At 39.9% G+C, this 25,249-nt stretch overlaps 2 long non-coding RNA genes and 3 other non-coding genes across 6 annotated transcripts; 2 read left to right on the top strand and 3 right to left on the bottom strand.

Annotated features, from left to right (window-relative positions):
* On the bottom strand, positions 1–20,588 carry LOC118766269. Its single transcript, XR_005002182.1, has 3 exons — positions 20,475–20,588; positions 14,457–14,472; positions 1–10 (listed from the first exon to the last, which is right to left on the bottom strand). It is a non-coding gene; the product is annotated as an uncharacterized LOC118766269 (long non-coding RNA).
* LOC115220095 lies at positions 17,541–17,704 on the top strand. The gene has a single exon (XR_003882467.1). It is a non-coding gene; the product is annotated as a U1 spliceosomal RNA (small nuclear RNA).
* On the top strand, positions 17,555–25,249 carry LOC118766266. Of its 2 annotated transcripts, none has more exons than XR_005002179.1 (5): positions 17,555–17,659; positions 18,499–18,504; positions 22,057–22,066; positions 25,113–25,123; positions 25,239–25,249. It is a non-coding gene; the product is annotated as an uncharacterized LOC118766266 (long non-coding RNA). The 2 variants fall into 2 exon arrangements; XR_005002180.1 differs by having other exon boundaries at positions 17,562–17,674.
* LOC115220094 lies at positions 20,445–20,608 on the bottom strand. The gene has a single exon (XR_003882466.1). It is a non-coding gene; the product is annotated as a U1 spliceosomal RNA (small nuclear RNA).
* LOC115220027 lies at positions 24,301–24,464 on the bottom strand. Its single transcript, XR_003882416.1, has one exon. It is a non-coding gene; the product is annotated as a U1 spliceosomal RNA (small nuclear RNA).

The raw sequence follows: 25,249 nt of genomic DNA, 5'->3' as shown, positions 1-25,249 counted from the left end.
TTCCCTCACGCTTTCCGCTTCAGCTGGGCTCTTTCTTGGGCTTGCCACCGGGCTCTGGGTAGGAGTGGCTGCCGGGTTGATGATTAGTTTGCCAGCTATCACATCCTGTGTAACGTCTCTTATTTGGTTCTCTTTTATGTGGTCTTGGAGGAGCTTCTCTCTCCACTCCTCCTCACCGATCTTCGCGTAACGAAAATCAGTTTCGTTGTCAGCACTTTTAAAAGATTTTATACGCAGGTGGGCTTTGATTAAATGAATCACCTTCTTGTTTTTCACATTGTACATAACTATTCTGTCCGTTTTTTTAAGACCTTTGAATGTTGGAGGGTGGGGTATGGTGAATCGCTGGCCAATTAAAGTAGTGCCATTGGGGAATTTTTTTTTTATTTTGTTCATCTGTATTATTTTTCTTTTTTGTTTAGGGTGGAGAGTCCAGGGTATGAGTTTTCTTCCTTTTATTTGTGACAGTTGTATACTCCATTTCTTCAGATTCTGTTTGTTTATCTTCCTCTCCTTTTTGTTTTTCTTTATTTTCCTCCTTTTCGTTTTCGCTTTGTTTCTTTCCTTTGGTTTCTTTAGTCATTACAGTTTTATTTTTTATCTTCTGTGATTTTCACAGCACTTGGAGGAAGGGCGTCACCCGTTTTTTTCTTAATACAGGCAGAGCGAACGTGGCCCTTTTGCCCGCACTTGACGCACCTAGGCCTACGTCCCTCCACCGCTACACGGATGGTGTGCCCCTCCCCCACGAAAACCCTATCTGGCAAATTTTCAAGTGTTGAATTTTCCGCTTGGACGACCATTTCAAGAATTTGTCCCTTCCAATTGTCCGGTTCTTTTTTCTTCATGCTCAATACCGTTATCTTCTGCTCCACGTCGAAAATCACAGCCACTCGCATCATGTCAAAACCGACTGGAATGTCTTCGACTGTTATTTTAACCGTTCTGCGGTCCAAGTAAGTGGGCAGCAGCATAATTAGTTCGTTTTTCAACGTTTGCGTTGAAACTTCCTTTGCTACACTAGCCGAGTTGAAATGAGCTTCAATTGTTGCACTTCTCACTCCTCAGCTAACGTAATGTATTTTTCCCCATATCAGTGCCAAGCACCTTTTGATTACTTCGTATTTTACATCACTGATTTTTTTTTCCTTTAAATTGTAAATTTTGTACACTACAATTTTTTCGCGGATAGCATTTAATGTTTCTGGTGGTGGTTCTATCTTAGTAGACCCTTGAGTCAAGGATTCTCTTTCCTATCAGTTGAGCCCACACTATCGACCCGTGCATCAAGGATAGTATTGATGTCCCCTACCAAAACTAACGTTTTAGACGCCAATAGAAAGTGCTCCAGGTCCCGGTAAAAACCAGACTGCCTACATTCCTTAGGGGCATGGACAGCTACCAACCTGAAGGACTGTTTACTCATATGAGTCACATCTAGTACAACCATCCTGCCTTCTGGTTCCAGAAAGACAGTACTTACCTGTAAGTCCAAGTTCTTCCTGATAAGGACTGCCACGCCTGCACTTCCTCCTCGGCTAGGAGAAATAAATTTCTCGTAACCATTCAGAAGAGGCGAGAATGCTTGTAGTCCTCTCATCTTGGCCTCGGTGACAATGGCTACATCTATTCTGTGTGTCGTGAGGTCGTTCAGCAAACAGGCCTGTTTCCATTTCGACCCCATTCCACGCATATTTATACAGCCCAACTTAATCATCAATGAAAGAAGAAAGTTTTCTACTTACGGTTGTGAGAGGGAGCATGGCAGCTTATGTCTGCCTGCCTCCCCCACACTCTCCGTTGTTGCTGGGCATTTCACCGGCGTTGCCACCGGGCTCTGGGATGGAGTGGCTGCCGGGCTGATGTGCACTTTCCCAGCCATCACCTCCTGGGTGACATCTTTGATGAGATTGTCCTTCACATGCAGTTGGAAGAGTCTCTCTTCCTCGCCGACCTTTGCGTATTTCCATTCAGGGTCTTTTTTTGTGGTTTTAAAACATTTGATGTGAGATCTTGCTTTTATAAACCACACCACTCTCTCATTTTTCGCATTATATGCTATACACTTATCTGTTTTTTTAAAACCTTTTAAAGTTGGGGGTTGGAGTTTAATGAAATGCTGTCCTACAAACGTAGTACCAGCAGGGTGGGTTTGGAAAATTTTTTTGTGTTGTTCGTCTGCATTTATTTTTCTTTTTGTTTGGGGTGGGGAGTCCGGGGTGTTGGATTTTTTCCTTTTGTTGGCTCCACACCTTATCACCCTCCAGGTGGCACCAGAGATGTGTCAGCCTCAATGCATGTCTGTGCATCATTAGCCATGGTATCCCCAAGCCACCTTTAGTGGTTCCTGACAGCACACGGGGCACCTCACAAGTGGCTTTCCCCCTCTCCACAAAAAGTGGAAGAGTCGTACCAGCTTGTTTAGACAAAAATCGGGGCAGGTACAACAAACAGGTGGTAGGTGATTACAGATGCTATAAACACCTGCACCACCTCCGCTCTACCCTTCGAGGGTCCCTGTCTATGACACTTATCTAATTGCACCTCACAAGTCACAAATTTGTGATCCGTTGAAGGCACAATGTGAAACTGGACAACTAAACATATCCTTATCTCTTTTCCTAATGAGTACCCTATCTATATACAATCTTTTTGAACTGTCATTGTTACTCCACGTCCACTGTGGAACATTCAGCTCATCCAGTCAGTAATGGTCTACTCGATTAAAGCTCTCTAGTAGACCTTTGAGGCTAGGATTCCCCTTCCTATCAGTGGAACCAACACTATTGATCCGTACATCGAGGATAGTGTTAAAGTCCCCTACCAAAACTACCATTTTCGACGTCGCTAAAAAGTGCTCCAGGTCCCCAAAAAAACCCAACTGCCCACACTCGTTAGGAGCATAGACAGCCACCAACCTGAAGGACTGTTACTTACATGTGTCACATCCAGAACGACCAGCCTACCTTCTGAGTCCAGAAAGATAGTACTTACCTGCAAGTCCAAGCTCTTCCTGATAAGGACTGCCACACCCCTTCCTCTTCCTTGGCTAGGAGAAATAAATTTCTCGAAACCATTCAGAAGAGGCGAGAACGCTTGGGCCCCGCTCATCTTGGACTCATTTAGCCACATCCACTCCGCGTGTCGTGAGGTCATGCAGGAAACAAATTTGTTTCCATTTCAACCCCATTCCATGCACATTCACAACTTGACCATTGACGGAGAAAAAAAATTTTACTTATGATTGGGACAGGGAGCATGGCAGTTTGAGTCTGCATGCTTCCTCTTCTTCCTCCCTTATGGTCGTAACTGCAGGGCTCTTAACCGGCGTTGCCACATCTCTGGGTAGGTGTGGTTGCCGGGGTTATAGTTAGTTTGCCCTCCAGTATTTCGTTACTTACATCTCTAATGTAATTATTTTTCAAATGTTCTTGAAGAGTTTTCTTTTTCCACTCGTCTTTATTTTAGCAAAACGAGTGGTTGACTTGGTGTCTGCAGACTTGCTAAATAACTTAAGTTTTGAGAATTTGAAGTGTTTGAACACTCTATTGTTCCTCTCATCGAATGCCACAATTCTTTCATTCTTTTTTTAACAATTTTTTGGATCTTGTTTTATGGGGTGGGGCTTGGCGAACTGGGGATAGGACTGGGGAATTTGTTTTGGATGTGTCTCTGCAGTGTTTGCTGTTTTTTTCTTTGTTTGGGGTGGGGAGTCCAGGGTATTTTCTTTTTTTCTTTTGTATGTTACTTGTGTGAAATTCATTGGTTCTTGCGTTTTATCTTGCTTTTCTTCTGTTCCGGTTTTATCCCTTGTTGCAGTCTTGGGATCCTTTTTCCCCTCCTCTTTTTCTGTATTTGAAGCACTTTGAGGAGGGGCTTCACTGATTTTCTTTTTTTTACGCAGTTGGAGCAGACGTGACCCTTTTCACCACATTTGAAACACTTGGGTTTCCGCCCATCCACTGCTACTCTCATTGAAAGTCGCTCATCAATAAATAGCCAATCGGGCAGGTTTTCCAGTACATTATTCTCGGCTTGAACGAGGAGCTCGAGTGCTTGTCCCTTCCAGTTTACCTCTTTCCTTTTCATCTGCAGAATTGAGACTTTCTGCTCTATGTCATGCAGAACCACTGCTGCTGCCCACATTACATTGTATCCTATAGGTATATCTTCCACATAAAGTTTTACTGTTCTTTTGCCCATATAGGTGGGTAATAACATAATATCCTCATTTTTTAAAGTCATTGACGAAATCTCCTTTGCCACATCAGCCAAGTCGAAATGTGCTTCAACGGTGGCACCTCGACTGATGTAGCGAATTTTATTCAACACCTTATTTTTTTCTCCTTGATACTGTACACCTTGTACACAACTGTCTTGGCCTTTATCTCTTGTAATATCACTTGCGGCGGTACAAGTTTTATTTCGTTGCCTTCCTTTTTGACCAAGTTCCGGTATTCAAACAACTGTTCTATTTTGAATTCCACTTCCGTTACGGTTCTGCCCACTGCGGCCGAAAAAGACTGTTTTCAAAACTCGACATCCTTATTATGTTTGCCTTTTCCCATCACAGGGAAGTCTTTTTTCGACGTTAAATCGAATTCCATTTGTCAAATTACGACAAGAAACAAGTTTTAACAAATTTTCCAAAAATTACCACAAAGGTAATAAAAATGTTCATAAACAGAATTTTCAGCCCTGTAGGGCGAAAATTGTCACACAACGGACAATAGTTCAAATTAACGTGAGAAACACAAAACAACAATGAGCAAAAAACGAACTCACTTAACAAAAATAGGCAGCCAATTTCTTGATTCGCAGATGAAAAAGGATTCCCAAGACAAGTGACAGGTTAGTATAAAATCTTTATTATGATCATAAAAATCGATACAAAGATAGGACACTACAGGACAAAACACAATTACAAAAAAGTTATGTAGTTCGTATGGTATTTAAAAATTTAGAATAATATAATACTACACTTTAAATTTTTTTTTTTAATTAGCCAGGTAAGTATAGAACAGTACAGACTTTTACCCGGCAACTATTTTCTCCTTTCATTGATGATTAAGCTGGGTTACTCACACCCACCTTTCTTATCACATCCTTCCAACATTTCACATACTCTTTCTGTGGCAGGTTCCTCCTCTCCAACTCCATCTTGCTCTTCAGATGAAATCTGAAGTAGTTTAACAGACCGGGGCCAGAGACAAAGCACCCTGTCACAAAACCTTCCATTCTGGTTCTCCACACACACTCTTTCAGTACAGCAACCGTACAGTGAAAACAAGCCTCACCTTCCTTTTAGAGTCCAGTTGGCGGTATCATCTTTATTATAGAACCAGCTGACAGCTGTACTCGTCCCAGATGCAACAACACGTGTTCTACGTAACTTATCAAGCTTGACAGCTCCTGACAATGTACAAACGCGTGTTGAACGGTTTCATCGTCCAACCCACATCTTGGACACGGCGGTGGCACTGACATTCTGTACCTAAATAACTTACCATGAACAGGTAAGGCATTCCTATAGCACTGCCAAGTCAGGGATTTTTGATAATTATCCAAATACCCCAGCCTGAAAGTCTTCTTAACAGGTTGGAGAGTTGATTCTCATCGAACCCCAGAGCCCCTCCTAGGACGTCGTCATCTTTTGCCTCTACCAGCCCTTTATAGAACACCGAGGTGGTATTCCCGCTGCCGGCCTTGCCCATCTTGTGGATCAGCCAGAGTGCCTGTTGGCACTCCTTCTGTCATAAAGTCAGGTTCCGTCTTTTAATGAAACCGGGTTTAAATCTCTCCAAAGCATCCGGTCGCGGGAAGAATTCCTCTGCCAGTGGACTACACACGTTATCACCCTCCTGGTGGCACCAGAGATGTCTCAGCCTCAACGCATGCCTACACATCATTAGCCAAGGCATCCGTAGCCCACCCTTTAGCGGTTCCTGGCAACACACGGAGCGCCTTACAAGTGGCTTTCCTCCCTTCCACAAAAAGCAGAAAAGGAGTCGTTCCAACTTGCTTAGCCACAAATTGGGGCAAGGCACGACAGTCAGGTGGTAGGTGATGACGGATGCTATAAACACCTGTAATGCCTCCGCCCTCCCTTTCAAGGAAAGATGCCTTCCGGACCACTTCCGTACTAATGCTTCTACCTTGTTCACTACCTCGCTCCAATTTTTCTCCGTCTGGGAATCTGAACCAAACCAAACTCCAAGCAATTTAACAGGACCATCTGTCCAGTGTCCAACAACACTGGACGATATCGGCTTGTTCCTCCAGGTTCCAAGGCCCAAACCGGTGGACTTGTCCTTGTTAACTTTTGCCCCTGTCACCGCTTCGTATCCTCGGAGAGCACCTTCTACACGAGGTAGCTGTGCTTCGTTGGACACGATGAAGGTGACGTCATCAGCATAGGCAGAAACAGACTTACCGCATCCAATTTCATTAGGATTGCCTCCCAACCTCTCCAACCTTCTCATTTCCCTGCGCGTAGCTTGGCTCTGACTCTGCAGCTTTCATGCTTGGCGTTGAGGTGGCGGCACAAGACTGTTCTCACCGCCAACACTCTAGATGTAGAGCCAGATTCCATTGTCTCATCTAAGTTCTTAACTAAATCGCCCTCTATTCTAGTCCTATCTAAACTTAGCTGCTTGCTAAATCTAATGGACTCTGAACGAATGGCTCTGTTGAAGGTGTACCACCATCTATTGTTAATGATGGTACCACATAATGCCCTCTGAACTAACTCCGTAATCCAGGTACGGAAAGCTTCACAAGTCATAATAGACTTGTTCATTTTCCACTATCCGAGTCCCTATCTATGACATTTATCTGTGTGTACCTCACACGTCACAGGTTTGTGATCCGTGGACAACTAACTCTATTCTTACCTCTTTCCTTAATGAATACCCTATCTAGGTACGATCTGTGTGAGCCGTCGTTGTTACTCCATGTCCACTGTGGAACGTTCGGCTCATCCAGTCAGTAATGGTCTACTAGATTATAGCTCTCTAGTAGACCCTTGAGGCAAGGATTCCCTTTCCTATCAGTTGAGCCCACACTATCGACCCGCGCATTGAGGATAGTGTTGAAGTCCCCTACCAAAACTGTGTTGAAGTCCCCTACCAAAACTAACGTTTTAGACGTCACCAGAAAGTGCTCCAGGTTCCGGTAAAAACCAGACTGCCTACACTTCTCAGGAGCGTGGGCAGCTACCAACCTGAAGGACTGTTTACTCATGTGAGTCACATCTAGTACAACCAGCTTGCCTTTTGGGTCCAGAAAGAGGGTACTTATCTGTAAGTCCAAGCTCTTCCTGATAAAGACTGCCACACCCCTTCCCCCTCCTCGGCTAGGAGAAATAAATTTCTCGTAACCACACAGAAGAGGCAAGAACGCTTGAGGTCCACTCATCTTGGACTCGGTTACAATAACATCTATTCCGTGTCATGAGGTCGTTCAGAAAACAAGCTTGTTTCTATCTCGACCCCATTCCACGCACATTCAAACAACCTAACTTAATCATTGAGTAAAAGAAAATAAATTATTTATGGTTGAGAGAGGGGTCATGGCAGTTTATGTCTGCCAGCTTCCCTCTCACTCCCCGAGGCTGCTGGGCTTTTCACCGGCGTTACCACTGGTCTCTGGTTAGGAGTGGCTGCCGGGCTGATGATTAACTTCCCAGCTATTGCCTCCTGGGTAACATCTGATGTTTTTGTTTACCAAATGTTCCTGGAGGAGCTTTACTTTAAACTCCTCCTCTCCGACTTTTGCATATCGCGCGTCGGGCTCGCCTCCAGTTATTTTAAGAATTTTCATGCGGCTATTAGCCTTGATTAGTCTTAAAACTCTCTTGTTCTTCTCATTAAACGATATAATTTTTTCCGATTTTTTTATACCTTTTAACACAGGGGGATGGGGTTTATTAAAATGCTGACCTACGAAGGTAGTGTTAGCTGGGAGGGGTTGGGGAATTTTTTGCTGTTGTTCATGTGTGCTTGCAGTTTTTCTTTTTGTTTGGGGAGGGGAGTCTGGGGTGCTTTCTTTTTTACGTTTGTACGTCACCGTTACAAATTCCACCTGTTCGCTTTCCTTTTGTTTTTTCTCTTCTTTTTTCTGTTCTTCATTCTTTCTTCCATTTTCTTTTTGCTCCTCCTTCTGTTTTTCAATTTGTTTTTTCTTTTCGTTTTCATCGTTTTCCTGCCTCACAGCAGTTTTTTTGGGGGGGACTTCAACTGTTGTTTTTTTTTTTTGGTACAAGTAGAGCGAACATGGCCTTTCTGCCCACACTTGAAGCATCTGGGCCTACGTCCCTCCACCGACACACGAATTGTGTGTCCCTCCCCTACATTGATCCTGTCGGGCAAACTTTCAAGGGTTTTGTTGTCCCCTTGAACAACCATCTCCAAACTCTGACCCTTCCAGTTCGTCTCTTCTTTCATCCTCATGCTTAGTATTAATACCTTAGCTTCCATGTCATACACGACTGCTGTTGCTACCCACATCACATCATAACCGGCAGGTATGTCCTCAACTAATTTTAGCAGTTCGCCGGCCTAAATAAGTCGGTAACAACATAATTTCATCATTTTTGAGAGTCTTCGTGGATATCTCCTTTGCTACGTTAGCCGACTCGAATTGCGCTTCAACTGTAGCACTTCGCACATCTCGGCTAACATAGCGTACTTTGTTCCAGATGGGAGCCATGCATCGCCCCACCACTTCGTTCTTCACCTCTGCAATTTTCTTCTCCTTGATGTTGAATACCTTGTATACGACAGTTTTCTCTCGTATAGCCTGGACAGTTTCCAGGGGCGGTACCAGCTTAGTCTCTTTGCCATTTTTTTACAATGTATTGTCTGAACTGGAAGAGCTTGTCCATTACTACTTCCAGTTCGATAACTTTGCCACCTACTGCAGCTGAAAAGCTTTGTTTGTCCTTGTTGACCGTTTCGTTTCCGATATTTTTAACTGTTCCCATCTCGGGGAAAATCCTTTTTTGACACAAGGTCACACTCCATCGTATCCAAAAAATAAATAACCTTGTCGCAACTGACAAGAAATAATTATAAATGCAGGAATTTTCTGCCCCTTAGGGCGAAAATTACTGTATGTCACAAGACAACAGTTCAAATGACACAAAAAACACAGAGACGAACTCACACTAACAAATAGACACCAATTGAAATATACGCGCAACAAAAATAAAGCAACCGACACTGAGGTTCTGACTTCACCAATCTCATATATAAAATATTTGCATTGTAAGTTCACTGATGTCGCATCTAATACTACATTGAAATATTAATTTCTCTCTAAATATTATCATATACATTATAGCTCAACTACTACAACTAATTATTTCTAATTAAATGATGTGGTTAATTTAATGCTTAAATTTCTTTAAGTATTATGAAATTTAAAAATTATCGCCTTTTTTAATACAACAGTAAAGGCAAAAGGAACAAAGGTGACAATTCCAGTTTCATTCGAAAGTTTACAGATAAAGGTATTTACTGTAATACATTTACTACACAAAACGAGCCAACAAAAGAATATCTTACATGATCGTTAGGCATGCTAGATATAACAGCAAAATCTTCCCCCAAATTACGCACAATGGTTTCTATTTTTTTACAAAGATGAAAAGTAGCCAGCACCAGTTGTCAATGGAGGGGGGGGGGGCAAATACAGCATGTACACACGATATCTGTATTTATACCAGTGTAGTATGACTAGTTGTTTGATGCCCAGTATAAGTAATATCTTGTTTCATTGAAATATAAACATACATTCAAGAAACAATTATGTAAAGGAAGTAAAACATTATTGGAGTATAAGAAACGGGTACTTGTATCGCAGAGTGGTCCCGGAATTTTGTGGATCCGCTAACAGGTGTACACACAAATTCTGTGGAACGTTACTGGAAGAATGCAAAAAGAAAATTTAAAATGATGATGGGGGTACATTCCACCATGGTGGACTCGTACCTTGATGAGTTTCTATGGAAAGAACAGTATGGAGAAAATGGAAAAGATTGTGTTGGGAATATTCTGAAACACCTTGGCCAAAATCTTCACCTCCACGTTCAGCAAGGTGATGAGCCTAAAGTTATCTATTCTATCCTCCTTGTCCAGGTCCTTCGTGATCAGCGTCACCACTCCCCGGCGTACAGATCTGGGAATCCTCCCATTCTGCTGCCAGTTCGCGAAAATGCTGGCCAGTACGGGCCCGAACAAGTCTGGCATACTTTTATATAGCTTGTAGGGTAAACCATATAGTCCCGGCGCCTTACCTCTGCCACAGTCAGTTATGGCCTCAGTCACCTCCTCAGGCTTGATTGACCCTTCACAGCTCTCCGCATCCTGCCCTGAGAGGCGCAGCAGCCCGTCGAGGAAGTCCGTAAGGTCCACCCTCTCATCTGGCCCACCACTACCCCTGAAAAGCTGGGCAAAGTGCTCCTGAAAAGTCCGACACATCTCCTCAGGTTCGTTTACCAAAACGCCTTGTTTGTTCGTAACAGACCAAATTGTAGAATCGTTTCCACGTTGATCTTCCACAACTCGTGCCCATCCGGCAGCCTTAATCCCCTCGCTCCCCATTGCGCAAAGTCTAGCTCTGATGATACAACTCATGTGTTTGGTTTCGAGATGCTGGTTTAATTCCAGTCTCTTCAACCTCACTTGGGACCCATCACCAAATCTTATGGCTTCCTCTAAGGCCTTAACTAGCCCCTTTTCTTCCTTACGCCTTCTAGCTACTAGTCCTATTCTATAGCTAATGGACTCATATTTTATGGCTCTTTTGAGGGCGAACCACTATTTGTTGTTAATAATGGAACCGGTTAACGCCCTCTGAATTAGTAACTTAATCCAGCTTCTGTACTCCTCAATCGCCAAAAAGGACTTATTGAGTTTCCAGTAACCGGTTCCCTTACTACATAACTTATCTAGGTACAGTTTACCAGTGACCATCTTGTGATCACTGTAACTGACCAAGTGAAACTGTGGACACTTAACTATGTCTTTATCTATTTTTATAATAGAAAACCTATTTATATAAGATTTGGAAGACCCGTCGCTATTTGACCACGTCCACAGTTGAGCGTCTGGGAATTCCAGTCTGTAGGGATCTACTAGCTGAAAGCGACTTAGTAGATCCCGGAAGCCACTGTTAGGTTTCCTATCTTCGTTCGAGCCAACACTATCAACCCTCGCATTGACAATAGTGTTAAAGTCCCCTAACATAACTATGGATTTTGACGTACCAAGAAATTTCTCTAGGTCTCGAAAATAATCAGTCTGACGTAAACTAGGTGCATACACCGCCACCAGCCTGATCTCCTTACCACAACTGAATGTCAGATCCAAGACGACCAGCCTACCCTCTGAGTCAGAAAAAATTAACTTTTTCTCTGAAACTGGATCTCTTTTAAGTAGGACCAACACCCCACTATAATGAAATTGGAGATCTTTTCAATCTCAGTTACAGATTTTAAAATTAATTTTATTTAACTAAATGGTTTGAAACTTCAGATACTGGTTGAATGTGTCTTGTAGAATTCAGTTTACTCTTAACGTTTTTGACAAAATTTTCATCTACTTTTGTTTACTTGCCTGTTGTATTTTATTTTTTGTATTAGGAAGTATGGCTGTAGCCAAATCATATAGCCTCTGCAATTTGGTGGATGCAATTAAAACCGAGGTAGATGTGGCAGCGTACTTTGCAGAGTAGGCGATTATACGTTCAGTTAAAAAGTGTAGAAATGGGCACTTGATGAAAAAGAAAGTCATCTAGGAGAATCTTTACTGGTGGTGCAGTCACAAAGGCTGCAGTGAGACTGTACCCGTCAGAAAAGGTACATGGCTGGAAGGTATCCCACTTCCTCTGCGGACTGTAGTCATTTTTTTGTACTCTTGTGTCAAGGAACTGACTACTGTTATTGTGGATTTCAACAGTTATGTCTGAGAAATATGTGCATAGGATTTACTCATCAACCCAGTTCAAATAGGTGGTCCTGTGAAGATTGTTGAGTTAGACAATACTGTCTTCTCTAGGAGAAAGTATAATTGAGGGAGGGTGCTTTTCGGAGGAGTGTGTCATGAGACCAGACAAGTTTTTTCTTTATGCAGTACCTTATCGGAATCGCAACACACTAGAATGTATCTGCCATTTGATTCTCTCGGGAACCACTATATTTAGCGACCTATGCGAAGCATATTCACACATTCCAGAGATTGAGAGGTATAGTTTTTGACATTGAATGTCGAGTTTAATTTCAATGATGGAACATACACGCAACAAGTGGAAAGCAGAGTAATGAGCGATGGTGTGGTACACATCGTTCTATGATTGACTCCTTTCTCTGCGAATTTATGTGGCAGAGAAAATATGAAAAGTGCAATGTTTTCGAAAAGTTATTACAATGCTTTGCAAGATTTTCAAATTTTGATTAAATGTATTTGTGTATGTGTGTTTGTTGATGTATCTCTGCCTGTTTATTTCTTACACCTGCCTGCTTTTTTCTTTTTGATTTGCTTATTTCCAATTAGTCCAGCCTTTTTTTTCTTTTTTTTCCCCTCTATGCTTCTCTGCCCAAACTGTGTATGTCACTGCCATGAAATCTTACAGTACTTTTCAAAGTGTAATATCCTGCATTAAAATTGATTTAACTCTCTGCTTGTTTCTTTCAATGTATCCTGTTTCTGTATGTGTTGTACACCTACCCGATTATTATCTCATATGTACCTCTACCCGAACTGTGTATACACTGCCATGAAATTTTATAGTGCATTTCAAAGTGTAATATTTTGCATTAAAATTGATTTAATCTTTACCTGTTTGTATTGTTTTTCCTTTTGTTTATATTGTGTACATGCCTTGTTATGGGTTAGGTTAGGGTTAGAGCTATGGTTCAGAATTAGAGTTAGATAGCCTGCCGAAGTGTAAATGGCTGTGTATACTGCATGCTAGAGTGGCACTAAAGATTAATTGAAACAGATTACCTATCAGAAATTAAGTTATGAAAGGGTTAGCAGTTTTAACACACTTTACTTCACATTCCTATGTTTCTGAAGGTAATAAAATAAAATACTAGTTAAGTATGTATTAGTCAATATAGTTGGCTAATTGTGTCCTCCTATGAAATTTCTTGCTTTGTGCCTTTGTTTGAAATTCTTGTTAGCTTTATTGTATATAGTATGAGCAAGAGAAAAAATGGTGTTCAGAGAACATCTGCAGGCTTTTCCAAACAGTGATTCCTTGTAGAGGTTGCCATTCTGGAGAGAAATGATTGGATAAAATATTTAGTATAAGGTTTGGGCTATGAGAAATGTTGAAGATGATGTACGCTCAGTTTATAGTATACAGCTTATTAATATACAGGAATAGAAGAGGCTGTTTTTTTTTTCTTTTTTCTGTTTTATTTGAACAATTTGGTTGGACAAAAGGGCTGTATCCTTGGCTTTTTCATTCCTTCTGAGACGAAAGGCAAGAGCTGTGCCTATGGTCTTTGCAGGCTACTCAGAACTGGTAAGATTGACACAGTTGGTCTTGAACATCATGTTGATGGCTGCAGAAGCAAAAAACATGGGCAAGAGAATTTCATAAGGCTGACAATCTGGTAAGAAAGGATTTAATGCTTGGTTTGCAGGTGAAATACAACCTACATGAGCTTCGAACCTCTCGTCGCCAGATACTGTAATGTGGTTTGTATCCAATATAGTAGTACCACCACTATTGAGATAATGACCTGCAATACACGGTAACAGTGTGGTACAATAACAAGATAGTGCAGCAGCAATAAGAACAACAATCTCTCACGAAGCAACAAATATTCCAAATGAACAAACCAACCGACACTTTCAACTTGACTATGAAATAACACAAACCATATACTCTTGGTTCAGTCCATTCCCCCCACAAGAGGGTATCTTGACTCTCATCACAACACTGAGAACGTAAGAGGTGACTTGTAGTTTCTAACTCTGGTCTTGAAGGAGTATCCTGTTCCACCGACATATTTCCATTTATTTATTCTTACTGCTGGAAATCACCTCTGCCTGGTACTGGCATTTATATGAACAATGTAAACAACACAAGTATTTAAAAAATTTTTTATTACACATTAAGGGCCAACATAGAGGGGACAATACAGCATGATTGGGGTCACACATAAACTACAAACAATAATATACATGATGAGATGTTAAAAAATAACAGGCAAGTATCAGCTACTATAATACATTCTTTATTAAAATTATCTTCAATTGTACAAGTATCACAATTACCAAATGGTAATCGATTAGCATATTCAATATTCAAATATACCAGAACATATTAAGAATAAAGTTATCTTTTTGATTCTCGCTATTCCTTATGTACACAATTTATCATCATTTGAGAGATACCAGCACAGATCAACAAACCATTTCTGGTCTCTCTACTGTCATTACACACTCTGCAGATCTCCTCCTTTGTCTACACACTTCGGTTTACTGAGTATTCTCTGCGCCTGTGGCGAAAATAATTACACGCAAAAATAAGACAGTGGTGAAAAATATCCAAAAGACAGCAGCCAAGGTGAACAACTAAGGGAATAAACCACACGCTGTTGAAAAATGAATTTACCACAGATTACCCGGAAGTTGTTGCTCGATTACTTTCGCAAACAGCAGTAACTTCCTTCAGCTGAATACACGTCATTGATTGATTAAAATCACCCAAATACAACTTCAAGACGAAATGTCTTCTAAAATACAAAATTTTGTCAAAAACGTAAAGACTAAACCGTGTTCTACATAAAACATTCAACCAGTATCCGAAGTTTCAAACTGTTTAGTTAAAAAAAGTTAATTGACTGAGATTGAAAAGATCCGGCAGGTACAGAGATAGATATATGGTAACTTATAAAAGATTAACAGAAAACAACGAATACTTATTTATTCGTAAGTTTTTTTAAAGAGAAATTTCATGAAACGGAAATTCTCAATTCTCGTTCCATTTTACAATAAACGTGTTTTTATCATGTTGAGAGATGTGTATGTGTGCGTAAATACATACATTCATATATCACCTTGACCGACCAGTCCGTCAGGCGTCCATTTGACACTGCTGGTCACAGCACGCTGTCCACTCCTCTCTTGATCGCTCCTTTCTCATCCACGTGATCCCAATCGTCCTCCTGAAATCGCGCCAACCTCATTAACAGTGCAGTTCTGCCTGCAATGTTATATGGTAGTGAAACATGGGCTACCACAAAGAGAGAAGAGCAAAGACTGGTAACGGCTCAAAGAGCCATGGAAAGGTCTATGCTTGGTATCTCGTTGAGAGAGCACATAAGTAGCAAGATCATCAAAAAGAAGTCCGGCGTGAGAGATGTCATCGCAGAGTATACACGCAGCAAGTATAGATGGGCTGGACATTCAATATATACACAGATAAAAGCAGAGCGTGACAAAGGAAGTCGCAATCTGCTGTTTAAATTTGGTACTCCTCCATTTCTTCAGTTTTATTTTTCCTCTTATATATATCTTAGTATCGCACGTCTGCTACACGATGGCCTGGCTGGACTTTGCAATTTCTTTTTACCGTTTCCATGCTGTTCCAATCCAACTTTCTGCTGTGGTCCTTTCATCTGTATGCTTTCACACCCTTGCATGTCTGTGCATTCTGCCGACTGCACTTTCTCATCCTCTTTCTGTGTGTCTTTTTCATGCATCTCTAGGCATTTTCGTTCAGCCTCCTCGTCGCTTTGTAATCCCACCTCTGTTACGGGTATCTCTGTTGATGGTTCCTCAACATATTCCGTTCTTTGTTGCATTTCCTCTTCCATTCCTTTACTCCTCTTTATCTCTGCTGTTGTTGGAGACTTCTTTCTTTCTCTTTTCCTGCTTTTTGTCTCTACCTGTTTTTCTTTATGTGTCATAAAAGGTATTTCTGCATATCTTAAATACTCCTCCTCCAGACACTTCTTCATTTTATGTCCTCTCTTGCCGCATTTGTAACATTTGGGTGGTCTTCCTGTCAGTATTATCTCCCAACTTCTCTCCCGTTGGCAGCTCTATTGTTTCTGGTATTTTCTCATAATACTCTGGGTTTACATTTCCGACAATTTCTAAACTAAATCCCAAAAATTGCAGTATTCGGTCTTGCTCACTAAGTGAATCTTTTATCAGTATTATCTCCCAACTTCTCTCCCGTTGGCAGCTCTATTGTTTCTGGTATTTTCTCATAATACTCTGGGTTTACATTTCCGACAATTTCTAAACTAAATCCCCAAAAATTGCAGTATTCGGTCTTGCTCACTAATTTTTGGGGATTTAGATCTGGGGTTTTTTTTCTGAAGTCTTTCGCCAAAAATGCCCACTATCACCCACTCAGGCTCTATCATTGGTGGTATCCGCCCAACTCTGATTCTTACTAATTTCTTCCCTGGTGTGCGTGGTAATAGTGTCCATTTGTCTCCTTCTATCACGTCTTTAACGTTCTGTGCTGCCTCTTCTTCCGTTCCAAATGTTACTGCCACTGTCTCGTAAAATTTTCCTCTTGTGACGAAAATTATTTCCTCGTCAATACAGCCCCTTATTAGATCTATTTCATCTTCTGGGGCTCTCTCAACCCTTCTGTTCTCATTAGAAAATGTTCTAAAAATGACTGTTTTTCTTTCCTCTTTCTTTTTCTCTTCTTCTGGCATGACAAATTTTATGTTCGTTCCTTCTTGTTTCACCATTTTGCTGTACTTCCTCAACTTGTCTACATCACATTCCATACTCACGTGCTCTATCTTGTATGTGTTCTCGGTTTCCAGCGCTTTGGCGATCTCTGCATACGTCTTCATTTCTTCAACTTCCCTCGCACTGCCCAACATGATGGCTTCGCGTTGGTCTCACTTCTCAGAAACAAACTCAAAAACGTTTCATGAGTAGCATGGCCCGCAGTCGAAATTTCTTAAACGCATGGTCCTGAGAAACCAGAGCAGACTTATTCCAGGCATCAAACAATCGGTCGTACATACACTGGTATATATACAGACATCATATAGGTGCGTGCGCGAGTGCGTATACTCTATTTGATTTGCCCCCACCACTGCTTGACAACCAGCGATGGTTAGTTTTTTTTTCTTTGTAAAAAATAGAAACCATTGTGTGTAATTTGGGGAAGATTTTGCTGTTATATCTAGCATGCTTAACGATCATGTAAGATACTCTTTTGTTGGCTCGTTTTGAGTAGTAAATGTATTACAGTAAATATCTTTATCGGTAAACTTTCAAATAAAACTGGAATTATCTCCCTTGTCCATTTGCCTTTGCTGTTGAATAAAACAAGGCTATTATTTCTAAGTTTTATAATATTTCAAGAAGTTAAACCATTAATTTACTAAACTATTGAATTAGAAATAATGAGTTGTAGTAGTTGAGATATAATAAATATAATGAAATTTCCTGAAAAATTAATATTTCAAGATAATATTAGAGGCAATATCAGTGAAGTTACAATGCAAATATCATTTATATGAGATTTGTGAGCGCCAAAAAAACATACTTACCTGGCACAGGAGTAAACCATGATCATCTAGGTGGTTCTCCCAAAGTGAGGCCCTTCCATTGCACTCCGGTTGGGTTGACCTTTGCGATCGCCCCAAATGTGGGCGACTCGGGTGCGCTATTTCTAAGTGTGGGGTCTGCGTTCGCGCTCACCCCGTCATATAATTCAAGAACAGACAGATGAGAGAAAATTCTCTTACATTGTGTTGTATCGTTACAGACGTTCGTATTCTCCTGTAGTTCAAATAAAATAATAGCAGCTCTCGCTTAAGAACTACAAGTATTGTACACACAATGTTCATTTTCTTTTTTCGTTGTCGAACTGACAAGCACTAGCCTCGCCCACGTACGGAAACGTTAGCGGAGATTTTTTTGTTTTAATCCATTTGCACTACTAACAAGGACTTGTTTTCCTATAGCATTTCAATGTTCGCAGCCCCTTCCTATATGAGATGATTTTTAATTACCCACAAAGGGTCGACAAAGAGGGGACAACGCAAATACATCTAGGGACACATGACACGAAAAACAAAATAAATAAATAAAGATGCTTGTGATTGATTCCGTATTTTCATGTCTGTTACACTGAATATGAGGTTAGATGTTTGCTTTTCAAACACCTGGATCCGAGTTTAGTCCCAGTATGTGCACCTAGGGCAAGTGACTTCTGGTATAACCCTGGGCAAATAAACCTTATCAAGATAAGTAGACGACCGGTGGTGATTTGTTTACATAACCGTTTATTAGCGATTTCGGTAAACCAATAGAATAAATACTAGACTAAAAAAACAACTGGGGTCGATTTATTCGACTATACCCTTTAAGGCAGCGCTCCAGCATGGCCGCAGTCCAGTGACTGAAACAAACAAATGTAAAGAGATTTTTGGGTGATCTTTCGATATGAGAATTGTGTTCATGATTCTTAAACACGTGTATTTGTTTGTTTCTGAAGAAGATCGTCGCTTTCCGAAAAAAAATTTTTGCATATGTGGTGTGAGGGGAAAGAGGATCTTTTGAAGTCAGTGTGAAAGCAAAAGAGACTGAGAGATCGCGATTGGATCAGCGAAGATCTTTCGAAGCCGGCGTGCCGTGTGTGTGTGTGTGTGCGAGACAGAAAGTGTGGTGGGTATGTGAAGTTCTTTTGTTAGTGTGTGTGAAGAGATAGAGTAATGTTGCTGGTGTGTGTGTATGTGAGAGTGAGAGAGGTTACTGAAGTTTTTTTTTAATTCACTTTTTGTAGTGAGTGATTGACAGAGAAAAAGCGAGAGAGAGGTTATGTGTGTATGAATGGCCTCAGTACACATACACAAAACATATGTACGTACACCTATTGCATGCATGTTTGTTTGTACGCATACATGTTCATGTGCGTGTATATTTACCTTTTTTTAGTGATTGACAAATTAAAAGAGAGAGGTTGTTATGTATATGTGTATATATATATATACATACATACATATATATATATATATGGCGATGCTTTGGTATATGTACACACGTGACTTTGTTTACATTTCTGAAGATAACAGAAACTGACTGTGCGGTGTTTAAAGAGTCACTCATTCCCCACCTCTCCCTTCGCGCACACATATATACATACATACATATATACATATATATACATATATATATATATATATACATACATAACAACCTCTCTTTTAATTTGTCAATCACTAAAAAAAGTAAATATACACGCACATGAACATGTATGCGTACAAACAAACATGCATGCAATAGGTGTACGTACATATGTTTTGTGTATGTGTACTGAGGCCATTCATACACACATAACCTCTCTCTCGCTTTTTCTCTGTCAATCACTCACTACAAAAAGTGAATTAAAAAAAAACTTCAGTAACCTCTCTCACTCTCACATACACACACACCAGCAACATTACTCTATCTCTTCACACACACTAACAAAAGAACTTCACATACCCACCACACTTTCTGTCTCGCGCACACACATACAAAAAAGGTCTTCGCTGATCCAATCGCGATCTCTCAGTTTCTTTTGCTTTCACACCGACTTCAAAAGATCCCCTTTCCCCTCACACCACATATGTAAAAAAAAATTTCAGAAAGCGACGATCTTCTTCAGGAACAAACAAATACACGTGTTTAAGAATCATAAACACAGTTCTTATATCGAAAGATCACCCCAAAATCTCTTTACAATTGCTTGTTTCAGTCACTGGACTGCGGCCATGCTGGAGCGCTGCCTTAAAGGGTATAGTCGAATAAATCGACCCCAGTTGTTTTTTTTAGTCTAGTATTTATTCTATTGGTTTACCGAAATCGCTAATTAACGGTTATGTAAACAAATCACCACCAGTTGTCTACTTATCTTGATAAGGTTTATTTGCCCAGGGTTATACCAGAAGTCACTTGCCCTAGGTGCACATACTGGGACTAAACTCGGATCCAGGTGTTTGAAAAGCAAACATCTAACCTCATATTCAGTGTAACAGACATGAAAATACGGAATCAATCACAAGCATCTTTATTTATTTATTTTGTTTTTCGTGTCATGTGTCCCTACATGTATTTGCGTTGTCCCCTCTTTGTCGACCCTTTGTGGGTAATTAAAAATCATCTCATATAGGAAGGGGCTGCGAACATTGAAATGCTATAGGAAAACAAGTCCTTGTTAGTAGTGCAAATTGATTAAAACAAAAAAATCTCCGCTAACGTTTTCGTACGTGGGCGAGGCTAGTGCTTGTCAGTTCGACAACGAAAAAAGAAAATGAACATTGTGTGTGTACAATACTTGTAGTTCTTAAGCGAGAGCTGCTATTATTTATTTGAACTACAGGAGAATACGAACGTCTGTAACGATACAACACAATATAAGAGACTGTTCTCGATTCTATCTGTCTATTTTTCGATTATATGACGGGGTGAGCGCGAACGCAGACCCCACACTTAGAAATAGCGCACCCGAGTCGCCCACATTTGGGGCGATCGCAAAGGTCAACCCAACCGGAGTGCAATGGAAGGGCCTCACTTTGGGAGAACCACCTAGATGATCATGGTTTACTCCTGTGCCAGGTAAGTATGTTTTTTAGGCGTTCACTAATCTCATATAAACGATATTTGCATTGTAACTCCACTGATATTGCCTCTAATATGACATTCTACTATTAATTTTTCAATGCATGTCTTCATATATATTACAATTCAACTACTACAACTCATTATTTCTAATTAAATGATTTAGTAATTAAATGCTTCAATTCGATCAAATATTATGAAATTTAAAAATTATCGTCTTGATTAATTCAACAGTAAAGGCAAGTCTACAAGGGAGACAATTCCAGTTTTATTTGAAAGTTTACTGATAAAAATATTTACGGTAATACATTTACTACACAAAACGAGCCAACAAAAGAGCATCTTACATGATCGTTAGGCATGCTAGATATAACAGCGAAATCTTCCTCAAATTACACACAATGGCTTCTAATCTTTACAAAGATGAAAACTAACCAGCGCTGGTTGTCCAGCGATGGTGTGGGCAAATCAAATAGAGTACACACATACACACACATTTTAGGTGGGGGTAAAAATTTTTTGTTTTTGTTGTTGCTTATCTCCCACAAATAGACCACGTGTGTGTCACTTCGGCATCATAATTCCATAAAATGTGTTTAATGAGAGAAAAATATTGAAAAAAACATCAATAAATGTGAGCGTGAAAACGAAGAGGGTGATCTTGGGATGTGCTAAAAATAATAGCCAAATCTCACTTGAATCGCACACCTTTGCCTCTGAAAACCCCTATAATATACATACGCACACACACAGACATATGCCACTATATTTCATTAAATTTGTCATTAAGACAGTACATAGATTAGGTAGCTTGCTGGCTGGACAATACATTAATGAAATAAATGATAATAATCCAAAGATGATAAGGATGGGAGAAAGTGCCCACCGCTTACCACACAGCCTATATTTACCACACAGCCACTCCTGCGCCTACATATATATATATATATATATATATATATATATATATATATATATATATATATATATATATATATATGACGTGAGTCAGAAGGAACTGTTCGAGGTCATGGTGACAACCATGCAAGGGCACTGGAAAAATTAATAGAGGAGGATGTTTTTCCTCCAACGGAGCCTCCTGAGCATATAAAGGAGGGAGGTGTAGAACAAGTCGAGGAGGAGGTAACCGCCTCGAAAGGAAAAAAAAAAAAAAAAAAGAATGTGGACAACAATGGTTGCCCATCGATGGATCCCGTGGCGGCGGGAGGGAAGGAGGGACATACGGACAAACCTCGCTCTCCCGACGCGAAAAAGGGGGGAAAAAGAAAAGAAAGAAAAACGGGGCATCACCGGCGGCATGTTCCGAAACCCCTTCGGTGGAACGTGAGCCACCGGAGCAAGAAGCTCTGTCAGTGGGAATTGTGCCACTGACAGAGCGGGCTGAGGCCCCTCCCCGTAAGGAGGACGTGAAACCCGTCGTTTTCTATCTCAGGGAAGGGCCTGTCGAGAAGTGCTTGGACGGTCTTCCAGGCCGGGAACGATTGGACACGGTTTGTATAGACTGTCCAGACTGGCCTCCGCAGGTGGCTGCGGACGTCGTGAGTCAGAAGGAACTGTTCGAGGTCATGGTGACCTGTAATAAGGAAGATTTTGCTTTCCTCTTTCCGGGCCCCGACCTGCCGATGTAGGCGGTGTGTCATTTGCTTGGAGGCTCCGATGAGGAGGATTGATCTTATAGATTGTGTGTACATTGAATAATTTATAATATATATTTGTAATGGACTATTAAGTCCAATAATTGTCGTTTTTAATGGAAAAAAAAAAGAACAATGTTTTAGAGAAGCAGAAAACCGGCGGGCGTTTTCTGCCTTCTCTCAACAATATCATCCTTGTTTCATCATTCACCTCATCAATGTATATGTCCAGCCCGCAAGCTGCTCTTTGTAATGCCTTTATGGCAAATCTTAATGAAATAAAGTAGCTTGCTTACCAACCACATAGTTCAGGGTTCAGTCCCACTGCGTGGCACCTTGGCAAGTGTCTTCTACCATAGTTTCGGGCCGACCAAAGCCTTGTGAGTTGATTTGTTAGACGGAAATTGAAAGAAGCCCTTCGTATATGTGTGTGTGTGTGTGTATGAATGTATGTGTGTGTATATATGTTTTTGTGTCTGTGTTTGTCCCCCAATATCGCTCGACAACCGATGCTGGTGCGTTTACATCCCCGTAACTTAGCGGTTCGGCAAAAGAGACCGATAGAATAAGTACTAGGCTTACAAAGAATAAGTGCTGGGGTCGATTTCTTCGACTAAAGGCGGTGCTCGAGCTTGGTCACAGTCAAATGACTGAAACAAGTAAAAGAGTAAAAGAATTATTCCTAAAATTATCGTGCGCACATGTATTTCGCGTCTATAAAATCAATATTATTTTGCAATTTTCTTCTTTAGCCAATTATTTATTACCTTTACCTTTCATGCCTTTCTATTTTCCTTTCTTTATTTACCTACATTTAATAAATTAAATTAATATCTTTAATTACTGATTCAATTCCAGCTTCCAGCAGCATTTTTCAAGGGAGGTAATTGAATTTTTTTTATTAATATGACTGCTTTCCCTCCAAGTTCTCAGTCCGTAAACATAGTGAAATATTTTTATTTCAGTATGATGTATTAAATTTTTAACGTTATGTTATAATTACCACAATTTAACTACAAAGAAACAAAGTGACAGAAAATTAAAAAACAGTGGAGGAATTAAGCAGTAGAAGATGGAAGGGAATGGAGCACACATCAGAATAAATAATTATATCAAAACGACAGAAATATGAAAATGTCATCCTGCTTAATACCACTATACGTTTACACCCCTTGTTTTCAAATCGTTCGGCGAACTGAATTCGTAATTCTATATTTGTATTGTCAGCGCTACAAATCTCATTTCCTTTCTCTAAAAATATTTCGGTGAATAAACTATCAATAATTACAAACTAATAAAGGAAAGAATGCCAATAATAGCAAAGTTATTTTTGATTTTTCACTTTAATACCACTTTGCCTTACAGCAAGCCCATCAATTTATATCACCAACGTTAATAGGGGTTAATGTCGATAAATTATTTTATGATCTTTAAAAGATGTAAACAGATATATTTATTGCAAAGGAACACCATTTACGAAAGTACTGAGTAAAAAAGGGTTGAATAAAAGGAGTTAGATATAAAATAGACACGTGAAAGAAATTGTTGTACCAAGACACTCATACGATCGGCAACTGTACACTATTTGATTATTATTATCTGCATTTAAATCTTCCACGCTGACCTCGGCGAGATTTGAACTCATTTACGTACTGTTGTTATCCAACATATCTATTCTGCTCCGAGCTGCAGACACTTCGTCATATAAATGTAAACTAAAATTCATTCTGTACAGTGACATTAAGAACCCCAGTATATGGAATTTAATAAGAGAATAATTCGAGTTGCTAGAAATAGCAGCGAAAGGAATACAACATTGTGAAAATATGAACCCAATCGCATCGAATATGAATGATAGTTTATCTAAAACCATTAGATAAAGGCTTGACCTAAAAACTACACATGCATCCGCAAGAAAAAATACCAATAATAGTAATCCGCAGATAACATCTTTCTAGAAAAAGCAGCGAAAAGTTACTTTGCAAGTATACTTTAAATTGAATCTAGGATTCATTATCATTAGTCTGTTCTTTGTTTGATTTACGGGGTGAGCGCGAACGCAGACCCCACACTTAGAAATAGCGCACCCGAGTCGCCCACATTTGGGGCGATCGCAAAGGTCAACCCAACCGGAGTGCAATGGAAGGGCCTCACTCTGGGAGAACCACCTTGCTGATCATGGTTTACCCCTGTGCCAGGTAAGTATGCTTTAAAACCTAGAAAAAATATATTTAAACCTTTACTGTTCAATACATTCGATGATTTTATACCAATAATATTTATAATTAATTTATTTATACACCTCAGAAACAAAATAACTCTAATTGCACTTTACTTATCCAATTAATTACAACATTTCTGTCTCATACTACTTACTTAATTTACTTTATTTATCCAGATTTTCGAGATTTAATAATTGAAATCCTTTTCAAAACTCATTCACTGCCTGTATACGCCAGTATTCAAGGGAGGTAATTGAACACTTTTAAACTACGACAAATCTTTTCTCTTGTTTTTTCGTTTACTGATAATTATTTAAAGTGAAAATACTTAAAGCTTCACTTAAAATAAAACATTAATTCAAATAATTTATACAACCTGAAAACTTACGCAGAGACTTTTAATTAATTCGTAATATTAAAATAATCTGCCACTATTTCCGTTAAAGAACAGGGTTTTAAAACAAACAAACGGTTCGATAACAATTAAATAGGTAATTTACTTTTTCATAAACATAAATAAAAAGCGTGTGTTATAAAAATGCGATCTTATATCATTTTTATAAATGTACAACTGGATTTTAGTACTTTATTTTGTGTGAAACTATACACAAGGCATTTTTTTTCGGAAACAGCGTGAAAGGAAGTCGCAAACATAGTTTTAACGGCATACCTACACAATCGCGCCCCCAATTTTCTTTCTTCATAACTTTCAGAAAAATGGATATTTTTCAACGAAACTTTCAACAAATACGCTTCAGGGAGTGTAGAT

Source organism: Octopus sinensis, linkage group LG15, assembly GCF_006345805.1.
Source record: "Octopus sinensis linkage group LG15, ASM634580v1, whole genome shotgun sequence".
NCBI lineage: Eukaryota > Metazoa > Mollusca > Cephalopoda > Octopoda > Octopodidae > Octopus > Octopus sinensis.
Note: the sequence above shows the minus strand (reverse complement) of the source record. Positions and strands in the feature narration are given on the sequence as shown.